The following is a 15,554-nucleotide window of genomic DNA, read 5'->3' as shown; positions in this document are numbered from 1 at the left end:
ATATGGTAAACGACTTCTGTGAAACAAAGTGTGGGATAGCACCCATAATGCAATGGTAGCATCCTTATAAGGTGGGGATTCAAAATTGTACAAATGATTGAGGGACCTGAGGGGCGGGGTCAAAAGGGGTCAATTTGACTATTTCCAAAAAACGATTTCTTCTCTGCAACTAAGCATGGGATAGCACTCATAATGCAATGGAAGCATTCTTGTAGAGTGGGGATTCAAAATTGTGCAAATGATGGGACTGACCCCCGGGAACCTGAGGGGCGGGGTCAAAAGGGGTCAATTCTGCTATATCCATTTACATGACTTCTCTGAAACTAAGCATGGGATAGCACTCATAATGCAATGGTAGCATCCTTATAGGGTTGGAGATTGAAAATTGTAGAAATGATGGGGCTGACCCCTCGGGGACCTGAGGGGTGGGGTCAAAGGGGTCAATTTGGCTATTTCCATATAAAAGACTTCTTCCCTGCAAGTAAGCTTGGGAGAGCACTCAAAATGCAATGGTAGTATCCTTATAGGTAGGGGATTCAAAATTGTACAAATGATGGGACTAAGGGAAGGGGTAAAAAGGGATCAATTTGGCTTTTACCATTTAAACAACTTCTTCTCTGCAACTAAGCATGTGATAGCACCCATAACGCAATGGTAGCATCCTTACAGGTTGGGGATTCAAAATTGTACAAATGATTAGGCTGACCCCTCTCCCGGTGCCTTAGGCATGAGGTCAATAAGGTCAATTAGGTTACTATTTTCATATAAATTACTTACTCTCTGAAACTATGTATTAGATAGCATTTTTGTATGGTATCCATAACATCATTATATGGTTGGGATTCAAAATTGAACAAATTAAGGGGTCAATTTTGCTAATTTTCTAATTGTAAGGTCTTTTTGATAATTACTAAAAAAAAAAAAAAAAACAGGTGAGCGATACAGGCCCTCTGGGCCTCTTGTCTCACTACAGGTTTCTGTTTCCATAGTTATACATATATTTATAAATGATATCATATATTATAATACTGGTGTGTTTTGCAAATGTACCGATTGTCAACACAATTATAGAATAAAATGCTTGTGATCTTATCACTAAGTCTGGTTCACATGGATCTGAGAATTAGTTTAAGTTTATATAATTATGGACCTACCAAGTCGGTAAAAATCATACTCTACATTGATAAATAGATTTGTACAGGATTTTTTAACAGGATTTTTTATAATCCTATAACAGCCGGCTCTTAGAAATTTACGGATTTATTTTTTTCAGTGTATGAATACTTTTGTAGCTGATTTTTCCAATGTGGGCATATAATAATATAGGCAGGTTTAGCGGACTAGTACGCGAGTACTTGATCCCTTGTTGATTGAAAACAAATCTGCGACTTCTTTATCGTATTTTCCAGTAAAAAAATTGTACATTTCAATCATATCCGCACGTGACCGTCTGTATGCTAACGTTGGAAGTTGGAGTTTACGCAAACGTTCTGTATATGACAAGTTGAGAGACCTGGCACTTGCTTTGTTGCTCGATGTTGAACGTTTTCGAATGTTGTTCCATGCTTTTCCAAATACGGACACCAGGCTTGAACAGCATATTCAATATTAGGCCTATCTAATGCCATGTATGTAAAGTTTAAAACTGTTCTGGTCCATATATTCAATTGTCCTCCGCAATACTCCCATGATTGAATTTGCTTTGTTGACCTTTTCACATATATGTTCGTTTGTCACATCATTATACATAGAATTATATTATTTTTACCGATTTTTTATATAGACCTCTAAAATGTCTAAAATGATCTTAGGGCACTCTGATGGGTTCATAATTATACAAACTGTAACTAATTATCAGATCCCTGTGGTCTGGTTCACATCACAGGTATGCAGCCGACGATCACAAAAAATCCGACAGTTGCCTCCCTTCTACCAGTTCTATGTAATAAGATTCTGTCTACGTTAGATAAATACCTTATGCAGGGGTATATCCATGCCGTTGACCAATGTCTAGCCTATCTTAAAGACAATGTCCGACATACCTTACACACGGACACGGTCCTAACGCTGACCGATGTCTGTCCTCATCAGCGTTAATCATAGTGTCACTGACCACCGCGAAGGTGATGTCACCTACTGAAAATTTAATTTTAGGGATAAATTTGACCAATTTACCTGTGTCTTACACCTGGGATGATTACTAAGACAAACAGGTGATAAGTTAGGTCATTAGTGACTAAGCTCTGATATAACTAATACCCGTAAAATGAATCATTCCTTCATGATTATTCTGGATAAATCTTCTAAAACAAAGAAACGCGACATTAATATTTAAACTTTATATTTTAAACTAGTATAAGTGTAGTAGATTGATAAATTTTCTGCAATGCAGCGTCTCGGTTTTTGTATAAGAAATACATGCACATGAAGTTGACAAAAAGTTAAGAACTCATTATTGAAAAGAATACATAAATTGAACTTGTTTGGTTCCCATTCATAGATTGACAGACAGTATCTCTAGAATACTAAAACTATCAATAAAAAGACTTTCTATTTTGAACAAACATGATATTCCTATATCTATTTAGATTGTTAACCACAAATGCCAACATTTTGGAATTGTTACACAATTTGAAGTATAGACAGCATCTTCATTTAACCCTATTACGTCAAGTTTAACTGTTATTGAAGACGCTCCTGAAATATCGAAAGTTTCTAACAATAAACTCATTTTCGTTTATAACTCATGATCAAAAAGGTCCAGGGTCAAAATACAGGAATCTTGGCAAGAAGGGAACCCATTTACGGACATTGCTATGGAGATTTAAGATTTAGAAACTTCCTTTTTGAAATTCCGAAAAGTTTTATAGTCATCACGTCTCAAACATAAAAAAGGTTTTATTGAGCTGATGAAATAAATTCAGACACACAAGTTAATAGTCCGTGTTGAGTTTCCACTCTCACTAAATATAAGTAGGCAGACGGTACCATTTCCATTACCACTATGAAAGTTTGACAGCCGAGGCTGGCATCTTGTCCATCTGGCGGTGTCCGGTTGTCATAGTTACGGTTCAGCTACAGGAAACACCTGTGTCGGAATTCAATCTAGTCTCACTCAAGGTCAGGGCTTCAGTAGGAATAACTCGGACGGTCTGTTTCCAATCTTTACTCTTAAAATGCCGACAGACGTAAAAAAATATTCCTTACCTTTTGATAGTGGCACGGTTACTTTCTAAAGAATATATTTTCGTGTGTGTACATGTATCTTTAGACTTGGGTGTTCTTGACTATTACTAGAATAATAAGAAATTTTAAGGTGAAGTTCTTTAGTATAACTAGACTCCTTGAATTCTTTGAGAAGTCTGTATGAACGTTACGAAGTGTACAGACATGAAATTAAAGCTTAAGTTTTAATGGTTATAATATGGTACCGCGTGAAGTTGATTCCTTAGTTGTTTCTTAATTCCTAATTCCATTACTTATTGGATTGCTTGATTACTTATTAACACAGTAAATGGTTCAATACATTATCATTTTTAGTATTTAGTATTAAGCATTTGGATGATAATTGTAAATGTAAACTGTAATTAATTCCTTATTCATTTAAGCATTGATGTCACTAATTTTTCATTTCATCGGGGAATGAAAGAAATTTTGTTTGCAAACTTTTGTGAGAATCCGCTACACATTTTGCAAACAACATTTCTTTCATACCCCGGTGAAAGGAAAAAATAGTGACATCACTGATTAAATAATTTAGTCGCTCTACAGCATGCATTATTAAATTTCGTTGAACTGTAGAAGGAAGGTGTTTAGGACATTTTTTTAAATCTTAGTATACTTGTTATTTTAAGATGCCAGCCGAAACAGATAGTTCGGTTACCGTACCAAAAAGAGCTAAAACTGATATAGCAAAATATCATCTCAGTTTGATAACAGGACACTTTGACTGGGCTAATTTATCTTATACTCAAACGAACGCGGTTAAAATGACATATGTACTCTATTTTATGACTTATTGATTAGATAGTCTATTTTTATCAAATCGATCGTGTTAATGAGATCAATCCCTTGAACCCATTTAGACCAATCATCAGAAACATCAGAATTACCTCCCTTTCTCGTACGTACTCTGTTGAAGTTTTAGATAACTTGTTATCCGATGGGGCCAATAAGGCTTGAGGAGAGTGAATTATCACTTGATGAAAGAACATGTTTATAAATACTTGTGAATGAAAGTGGATGCATTACGGCCGATCAAAGCCTATATCGGAGTGTAATCAGCTGATACCGTTATCGGTGTTCAAGTCATTAGTAACTTTCTCGTGATGCTGGCTGATTCATACAGCAATACATCATCGTCTCCTTAAGTAAAGTACAAATGTTGTTCTGAAGTGCTATACATCATGTGAATATTAAGTATACATACTGACATCGCTTCCAAACTACATTCACTGATATTGGACAACACCTGCCTTAATGGTCACCTTTGTATAAAGACCACCTGCGTTATAAGACTACTTTATTGAAGTCACAAATGAAGTCACAAATGACCAATTTCAACAATATTTCACTTGTGTATAACGCATGTAGTAATTACATTTTTTTGCATTGCATGTAGTTGGAGAAACTGCTGAAATCATTCAATTTTGTATACACATTTGGATATATATATCCATGGATGTCAGTATAATTTCATATTTCCTTACGGGCTTCTAAATTGATTTTGTGATCGCTTCTATGTATGTTCACTGTTTATATTGAGGAAAACGGTAAATTATCATTTTTTTATATTATTTTTATTCTACGGTTTCTCACCCTTAACATTGTCATGCCTGTCTTCATTATAAACCGGGGAACTTCAAAAAAAAAAAAAAAAAAAAAAAACAACACACACACACACACACAAACAATACGACACTCTGTACTTAAGTTAGCAACCTTTCCTAGGTAAGTAACCTGTATAGATCTAATCTTAATGTTTTAAATGGTATTTGATGTTAACCAATATGTCTATTTATATCTAATAATAGCTATCACGGTCATAAATAGAACAAGATTTCAATAAGATTGATATAGGGCATGAATCTAGATTGTGTATATTATCACTGAGATAGAATTTAAAAGACAAGATGTTAATCTGTACTTTCATTTTCCAATATAAATGTACTACCAGCTGCAGGAATCGCTATATCACCTTTTTAATGGACTACATAGGGAGTAACGTTTCGGTAATTACTACATACAGATTAATTTATTGTGTAAATCTAGCAAGAATTAAGTTGGATATCGAACCAGCAGGGGATTAATCCTTCTTAGTAATCGGTATCTGTAATGTGTTTTTAATTCCTGGGCCCCGGACAGTGCCCCAGAATACCGATTTTATCGAGCTTGAAATGACGGTGTAACCTGTTGCTATAATTATTTACACCTGTTGAAGGTCTCACCTGTCAATCTAAATTAGACATCTACTTCCCCCTTTCACCTTTACGGTAAGGTCATGTTACCCGAGATAGCTGTTAAAATGTTCACGAGGATGACGTATTGACGTATAGCTATCTCTATTGATAAAGTACATGTATACGAAATATATTTGTATACATGAGAGGCAAAGCACTGACCATCGGTTAGATAGAATTTTTCAATATTATTTCTTGTGAAATCATGCAATATGTTTGGAAGCTGATTAATAAGAATTTCTGAAAAGCAGTTTGTATTCATGAACGCATCAATATCCAAGCTATATGTATGTTTCAGTGATAACATTAATTACCCTTTATGAACATAATGCTGGATTTCCTTTTTGTTTTGACAAATAAAACATCAAACATGTGGTACATGTACATAATAAAGTCAATAAAATGTAAAATAATCACTACAAAGAGGGTGTAAGTACATGTACTGCAAGCAAATATGTAAATCAGTTTGCAGTAAATTAGGCAGTTAACCTTGTTATGATAACGAAACGTGTATTTAAAAACGTATGATGCGCCACCTATCATATCTGTTCGAACTAGCGATGCGCGCCACCTGTTGTTAAGAAATAAAGTCTGCCGTTCAGACATATATCATCTCAACTGTTTGGAAATGGGGCGTACGAAACTATACAGATGATGATGGGGGACTGATGATAGCCACCTGAAGCAGTCTCCATTTCATTTCTATTAACAATTATCTTTCTAAGGATTTCGCTTAAATTTCAGCGGTATTTGCTCAGGAATTTGATGAACTGACCGAACTAAGATTAAACTTAAAACGGCATCACATGAAATGTTCTGTTCATTGAATGCCTTCTCAACTTCCGGAAATCGTCTTATCAACATTAAAATTTGTTGACGTCAAAATACGTACATACTGGTCAACTACAATCGTTTTTGAGCAGTTCCTGTTGTATATTCGTGCAGTGGCGTAGACTCGGTGCGTTTTAAAACAACAGATCCATTATTTACAAATATCAGAACGTTAAAAAGCTTACATGGAATTCCATGACAAATGCGTGACAATTTTTTTTTTTTTTGTGTTCTCATTTCCTATTCTTGATTAAAATATCAATATAAAACATCCAACACCAAGGTATACATTTGGAGTCGCCTCCCTTCTTACATATATAAACATAATTTTGACCTAAATTCTGTTTTTAAACAACAAAGCACGTGTAAACCACTAATACAACAATATGGTAAATAGACTGTTATTATCGTGTAGTTTACAGGTACTTTGCCCCTGATATAAGTATATACCCCTAACCTCTGGTACGGATCCCTGTACCCCCGTGTAGCGGGGCGTGTCCAGAGGGGCGTGTCCAGAAATCTGGGTCAACGAACCTATGTCTTATCATTATATGACACTTACGGACGCTCTCCTTCCGTGTAGAATACATCACATCATTACGGCTTTTATTCAATTATCTCGCGGAACATTAAATTACTATGGTATGTAGATTCGCCGAAAAAGGTGCTTGGCTTGGACCAATAGCCATGAAATCTGTGACGATAAAATACAAAAAAGATCGAAATCTCGCGGCGCCAACAACATAACACCATGGGTGTTCACGGAAACTCTGAACTGTGATAAACTAAAGCGCTAACAAACTCACTCTCCGAGTTCCCCAAACTTTTGAAATGCTGGATATTTATTCAATATTTCTCGCTTGGCTTCATCGATTCGAAAAGAACATTACTAAACCAACATGAATCAATCATTTTCGGGCTATTAAAGATTTAAGGGGGAGTTAGGTGTGAATCTGAGATATTTATTGATATTAATATTTAATATATGACGAAGCTATCCCTTGGACGATACTCATATAATTATGATCGTTTATAAGCGTCCCTGTGTGAATTAGATATAATAAAACATTATTTAAAGTTAAAATAATTTCGGGGTTATAGTTCCCATCAACACCTGGTTCATTGAATAGGATTGGTTCACATGACCATCATAATGTCATATCTGTTGATAAATGAAAATGTAAATTATACTCAACTGACACCATTGAAGTTTGGATTTAAAAGAAATAAAATCAAATATACCAAATGTTCATAACAAATATATTCTTTAATAAACATAAACATCATTTAACACCAATCAGAAACGATTGCATTAATATCTAGTTTCTTTCTTAATATGCATCGGTAACACTCAAATTGTGCACTCATCAGTGTCACTACATGTTTGGTAACATAAACGAGGAAGATTTAGATAAATCCAGATAAGGGCGAATTGCGGCAACCGCTGTATTCGTTTAAATGTTCCCAACCATTTCATTGAACGATCAAGTATTTTAAAACTAATTGTTATTGCCGAAATGGAATATATATGTGATTGAAACAGTACGATTGTGTGAGACAATAAATTGTATCGCCGTGATGCAGCTGTCTTTCAGGAACCCTCCACCATCACAAACCACACACATTAGGGAAATTGATTCTGACCTTATCTCAGAGAGATTAACTTTACGACATCCTAAATCAACCATAACCCCCAGACACAAGGGAATGATACCGCAAGGCCACCCAAGCCTGGCAATAACCCGTCTGCACCCCTTAGATGTCGGACACATAAACGAAGTGTGACTGCATCGGACTACGATTTGTAAGCCACGACTATCACTAGCTATGCTCATTGTTCATCATAAAATATTTGTTTGCATGTTAATGTTAATTTTAGAGTTTAAGAGGGTTATCTCCATATATAACATAGCTTGCTTTTTAGAATCTTTCTCCTGCAAAAGAGTTTTGTACGCTAGGTTGAAGTCACGATTTGCATGTTCATGGAAAGAACTATAAGATTGTATGATAGGCTATGCCTAATGTCCAATCCTTTCGACATGTGAACATCTCTTTGTCAATAAAATATTTGAAAATTGGACTTTGCATGTTACCAAGCATAAACGTGACTATTTCTCAGATCCCTGCGATTATCGCTGTTAACGATTATGTAATGTCAATAACTTTATTTTGAGTATTAAAAACTAGAGCGAAAAAGGCCCCAATTTACCAAGGTAAAACCTGGTATTTTAACCTTACGTATTGGCTTATAACACTTTAATGTCCAATTAACATGAAAAGGAGTATTTAATGATGTCATTAGGCTTTCAAATTGATAGGATATTGCTGCATGAATCACCAAAAACTGTTCCACTTTCATGTCGTAAATGTACAATTTGATAAGACCAGATAATGACATTGTCTTTATATAATCCCATCATATTGTTATGACGATGGCGATGACCGTAATGCTTAAATGCACCAAACACTTCCTCGTTCCAAAACTCACCTGCAGTTTTAATTTTGCATCATTAGATGATGTCATCTATGACATCATCGTTTCATAATTAAATTATAAGCCATATGTATAAATATATATCAAAATAGGCCGTATCTAGAACGTTGACACTTTTTACAAATCCCCAAATCTATGACCAAATTAATTATGTAAATTTTAGATATCTAAAAATAAATGCAATAAATCTGCTTGTGGTTTATAAACATTAAGAGGGAACGTTTAGATAAACAAAAGTTTCCTCACATAACCGCAAGGAAAGAAATCGCATTAAGGTCTTCTGTAGCTATCCTGTCCATGCATTTAAAAAGTTCTTAAAACCAATTTGTCATGCTGATAGATAGGTTATTTTTGTCAATTGGCGAATTTACACAACTTAAATCTTTATAAAATAAACGTTTTTGTAAGCTGATAATTAATTAATTAAAAATGGAAGTCATTTATAAGAGTCGATACGTCGTTATATTGTAGCACATTTTCAATATGTCTTCATTTGCATGCATAGTGAGAGGCAACTGAAAATGGTCTTATATACTTCTATTCTTTATCCCGACGATTCCGTCTCACGTTTGCCAATTTCATGATGAGTTTTCCCTTTTTGAAAGATATACACAGTGAGTGATATTCGTACTCCTATTTATCTGTCAGCAATGGCCAAAATATCCTTAGTTGCTTGATTATATTAACTTTCTATTAATAGACAGGGTTATTAAAGGATGGTTTCGCGTGTTTTGCGTGTTTCGCGTGTTTTGTGCTTTTTGTTGAACGTAGTATGTTCTTGTTGTTACTCTTTTTATACTGCTGTCTCACTGAAGCATGTCGCCAGAGAGACAGGACAAGCCCGCATCAACCGGCCACATTGTTCTAAGAACGGGCAAACCAATCGTTCCACTCCCTGTATGCCAAGCGCTAAGCAGGAGCAGACACTACCATAGACTTTGGTGTGTCTCGTCCACGGGACAGAACACAAAGCCTTCCTCACGGAGGCGAGCGCTCAAAATGTGAGGCGGTGTCAACGGAAAAGTAAGGTAAAAGAAAATCATGCAGGAAGAAAATGAATAATATCCCAAATTTAGTGGCTTTCTCGATCATCCATTAAAAGACAGCAGGTATAATTATATTGCCCTACCCGAAGGCTTAGCAAAATGCATGGAAAAAGTCTTAACAAATATTCCTACGACATTACGTTTCAGTCAAATTGCCCTACGAAACATTATGAAACTGAACACCCAATCAAATTAGTTAAGAACTAGAAGCAAAACAACCAACATCCGAAACTCTCGAGGTCATTGCATTTACTAAACAAAATAAGAGAATTTAGAGTGGAAGAGAATCACAAAGTATAATATCGCCGTATCTCTATTTTCGGGCAAGAGTTCCACTATTGCATATCGTCAAAGAGTTACAACATGAATATAGTACTTGCTGTCTCCCAAAACATACACACAATTCACACACGTAACAATCCACACACACTGGAGGACGTTTATAAATGAACCTGGCCGTTAGTCTAAGGAAGCAACCAACAAAGCGGATAGCTTTATTTAGTATCTCCAAAAGTTTTAAACGTGAAAACCCTGACATATTTATAAGTTCATTAATAGCCCTGTTGTGATTCGTGCGAGGCTGTTCCCACATACAGGAACGTTTCTGTGAACAATATTTAAGCACAATAACAGAATGTCCTTAAAATTTAAGGTGGTACATATTATGATATCGATGGATAGCTATTTGCATTTTTTATTTGTGTTTTCCACCTTTTTAATAGGGAAAACCCGACATATTTGTAACTCAACCCCCGACTTTTGATTTATGCGAGGTTATTCCCATAAACGTAACAATGATATTTAAAAAAAAATGACAATATGTAAGCTAGTATATAATTCCGATCTATGAGCTATAGATGTGTTTGACCCTACTGAAGGTCAAATCATATACAAATACCCGAGCACAACATACGAGCCGTCAGACGAAGGACGTTGCCCCAATATCCAGCTTTCATATCCGAAAACGCCCCAAATATGACTGATGACATTGTACATACAGCGCTGATATGATACTGTTTAAAATATAGACAACATCTACATTGTTAACTGGGAAAACAAATGGCTGAACTCTTGTTGTACCAAACGACCTGCATGTGTATTTAAAAGGCGTTATTGGTATCTCAGTATTTTATACTTTCCTACAAGACGGAGGATACGTAACAATCAAAACAGACCCGTCAAATGTTTACTCTTCTACATGTTAATCTCATTCTGTTAGTTATTGAACCTAAACCATTCGCCATTTTATATCAGATCCAGTTCTTACATGTAACGGAGTGGATAGCAATCCAAACAGAGATGTGAATAAGAATACAACTACAACAAAGACATGTTTTGTCATTTAAAAAATATCAAAATTCCCAGCGCCCAGTTTCATCGTTCCTCCTTAAAATAGAGCTAACGATGAATCGAACATTAAAACAATGATTTGATGAAACTTCAGTATTTTAAATGGATTTATATGTTTTATGGTAATTCTATTAGGAAAAAGAAAGTTTCAGATGGATGTCCATTTCCAGAGACGTCTATTGTGACAAGACACACGCATACCAAAAGACATAAAATACAAGTCAACAACATCCACATCATACTCAACCGAAATACTAAAATATCATTCTTCACGTGAAGTAACCTTCTACAATATATAGTTGTAATTTTCCGATGCCGACAAATTCACAAGGTGCCTAAACATATTCGTATTTCTGTTTGCACTCTGTGACAAGATATCAGGACAATATTTCATCCAATATTTTTCAGTTCAGCAAAAAATAGATTGATAGATGAATTCTATTTTCAGTTGACAGTATTGGGATTTTATTTTCAAAACAGGCTATCAAATCTATATAAATGTTGAGTACAGTAAGATACTTCTGCTGAAACTGGCTCCGTTACTATTGTGCCCTCCTACCCAATCCGATTATATCATAATCGTTTTGTCATTCCGACGAAAGAATGTCCGCCCACCGCATACTTCAGATACATCTATGTGTTGATGTGTTTGACCATACTGAACCGAGTAGGCGCCCCTCCTCACACCCTACCAGGGGAGTTGGTGACCTTATACCTACACACCTCTATAAACTGTAGGCAGCTTTAATACCGAAAGTCTCCGTCAATGGGATTCACTGAACTGGTTCATATTCGTCTGGGGGTTTATTTCCATCAGTCAAGTTTCTATACCACAAAGTTCAAATGAAAATGAAATAAAAACAAACTACCTGTATTAAAAATATTTTAATGAAATTCTGTCGGTACGGAGGTTGATGTAAAACATTTAAAGTCCACAAGAATAGTTCGGTTGGTTTGATGTCGATTTCACTGTGTCGTGTATTGCGGTTTTGAATTTACATTGAATGACACTTTTGACGTAAAATATTTCATAATCTTTAAATTTAACGGGCTGACGAATATAAAATAAATGTTTTATTTTTTATTTTGTTATTTATCATGGAAATGAACCCCGAGTCAATTACATACTTCAAAGTATTTACAAATAATTCTGGGCAACTTGCCCATCGCCTTCCCCATTACAGAGACTTCAGTCATCTGGCAAAAACCTTGTTTAATGATTGAATTTTAGAAGGCCTTTTCGGTAATAAAACGCTATCTAAACATGCAATATGTTTTACATGCAATCCATGCAGTGTCTTTTCATAGTTGTAGGCTGTTGAGTTAATCATCGCAGATAGAATAAGTCGCCATGGTTCATAGGAGGCTACAGAAAGCATGGGTTGTCATGTGCGGGCGGGGATAATATGGATGGCTTCTCCCTGTATGCGTTGTGTCAGTTTTGGGAGACTGCAGTATGTTTTTGTTTTGTCTTTTTGTGATTGTGGAATTCTTGTCTTATTTTAAGTTCTATATCACTGAAGCATACTACCACAACACCAAACAGCATATATACCGGGTCACATATTACTGAGAACGGACAAACCAGTCGTTACACCCCATCTATGTTTAACGGTAATCAGGAATCCAAATTGTCATTTTATAGGCTATGGTGTGTCTTGGACAGAACCTGTAGCCTTCTTTAGTGGGTTAATGGGACACCATTGCCAGATACCCACGCCTGATTGCAATAAGTTACCTTAACGTCCTATAATAAACCTTTGGTCCTCGACGATGGGGAGACATTAGAAATAAGAATGCCATTAATGTCTTATAGTGGTCAGTTAGGACAATGTGAACCATATAGTAAATGCGAATACTACTTTTAAGGCAAATCATATTTCCGAATGAAGATAGGTATTATGAATAACTTACTTATCCTGAATTCCAGAATCTTGCTTTGCTTCTTTATAAACAGCATGTTCCAAGACCATACAATATCCCTCGAACATATTGTTTGGGGAGGTAAAGAAGTTTTTTCCTTCCCCTATAATGATGATCTAATAAAGTGATGTTTCAAGCAATGAAGTAAAACGCATGTTACTGTAAGCGACAAGTGATAAGAATACCTCATTGTGGATTGTGTAGAATTTGTTATTTCTTATTTTTACGTTTAGTTACTTCAGTATGGATTGTATCTATGTTGTAAATCGAAGGGTTCAGCAATGTCGGTCACACTCATGCACCAACAAACTGGTGCTGACACCATAGGTAGAAAGTTCAAAAATTAAATTGTTTACTTTCCTCAACTGACAAGAAAACGACATATAAAATGTAATCAAGTGAAACATGACATTCAAAAAGCAATAGTAGTTTTATCTGAAATCCATAGTCGTAGATAATATAATTTAGAAAATGTGAAACAGAACGCAATTCAACAATTCATTTTAAGCAATTTAATGCATTTCAACATGCATCGAACATTAATTTAAGCCGATTCTCCGTCTTAACAACCAGGCCCCAGTCTATAAAATCTTCAGATTGCAGTTTACTCCGGGGAAATGTGCCGAGAAATACCTATATATCTGTCAAGTTTGACGCCTAATGTATTTCATTCATTGCACCGTCCCGCTCGAGCCTATATCGCTCTGATACATTGCGTCTGCACAACAATTGACATCCAAATATGTTTTGTTCGGCGCGTGCACGGTTGTAATTCGTAATGGTGACATATGGGTAGATGGAATGAAATGTAGAAATCAATTGTTTTCCTTTGTCTTGTTTGCTCCGGGGAAATTATCTGGTCCACTTCGAGAACTTTGGTAATATTGTTTAAAGTCCTTGTTTTTTCTAAATAGATTATTTTTTAAAGTACACGAGACATTAGTTTAGGTATAAGTTTATCGCATAAAGAGAAATTGGTCAACTGATCTTGGCTTTTTTAGGTGCAGTGTACAAGTGACCTTAGTGAATTTCTTCATCTTGTTTCTACGTTTGTCGTTGTAGGCACCATCCTCGAACTCCAGGATATATAGTACTATAGTTATGTCCACCCATGACCTTTGTCACAGCAAAACTGAAGATTCTATATACAGCAACATATGTATTAAAAAGACATACTATTTTATTCTTTGATTGAATAACGGTGCACTGTATTTGTTTTGACGTTGGGCCCGAGCCCGTTGTGATTTTTAAAATGAGCTTCTGTCAGCCTGTGATTAATACTTGTTTATTGTTTTGTATACTCGAGGATGTAAGTATTTATTAAGGATTAACTTGAATATATTTTCTATGTTATGGAGATATAACACCAAATTCGGAGTGCACTTTAAATAAACCGCAAAGTGGTTTATGATGAAAGAACACTAATGTATTTGTGTTATATCTCCATAACATAAAACATATTTAAGTTAATTCTTATAATTTGAAGTTTTTGCTTGTAGTTTAAGATTTATTGACTCCTTTTTCATAGAAATTATAACTCTTGCCGTATCGACCAATCAAATGCGACGTTATAAATGGCGATATCAGTTTTTACGTAATGGGATGATTTTTAAGCCAATGGAATTGCTTGTTACAAGCAAGATTTAATTATACTGCATACTTACTAATTAGAAACGATGGTATCGCGTTATTGACATGTCACTTTTATTAGATGGATACGTCTCATAATAAAACCGCCATTTGCATTGTCTGTATCGGCATTTAATACATGTTGCCGCATCTGTTGTTCAAAGAGTGATCAGGCTGTTCACAGTTTTATGTCTATTTTTAAATCAAGATAAAAAACGTGCCTAGAGAAAGTAACTTGACGAAATTTTCATAAAATTTTGAGGTATTCCATTCTTTACAGAAATCTTCATTTTAGAGAAATTGCAATGAAGGGCTTTGCATCAAATGCAAAATGAAAATGTCAATTATCATTTGATTAAGCTAATCACCAACAACCGGGCCCAGGACTAGATACCGATAGATAACATCCGGGTACGTCTGCAAACATGATCTCGTGACCGTAGTTGAAATATCAAAGGTATGATGAGTAAATGATCTCTGGATGGCGATGTGATACACAAGGGCTGTGCATCGACAGATAGATGGGGGAGATACCATTCATAGTCGAATCGTTTACAAATTAAATTATTATATCAGTTTTTCTGCCTCCATTCAGAATTGTCATCGCATCATGTAGCAGATGTAACGATAATATCGTCCCTTTTCATAGAGAACCATGTTTATGAGTCAATCTTTGGAGTTTTGCAAGTCATTGGTTATATACGGATCATTTTATGTATCAGACTTTAAAAATTATCCAAATTTGAATTACAAATTAGTTCTATGCGTAGCTAAGGCGAACATTAGCATGCGACAGTTGGTTGTCGTGGTAATTTTATTAGA

Source organism: Argopecten irradians, chromosome 7, assembly GCF_041381155.1.
Source record: "Argopecten irradians isolate NY chromosome 7, Ai_NY, whole genome shotgun sequence".
In the NCBI taxonomy this organism is placed as follows: domain Eukaryota; kingdom Metazoa; phylum Mollusca; class Bivalvia; order Pectinida; family Pectinidae; genus Argopecten; species Argopecten irradians.
The sequence above is the reverse complement of the archived record's forward strand: the minus strand, read 5'-3'. Positions refer to the sequence as shown.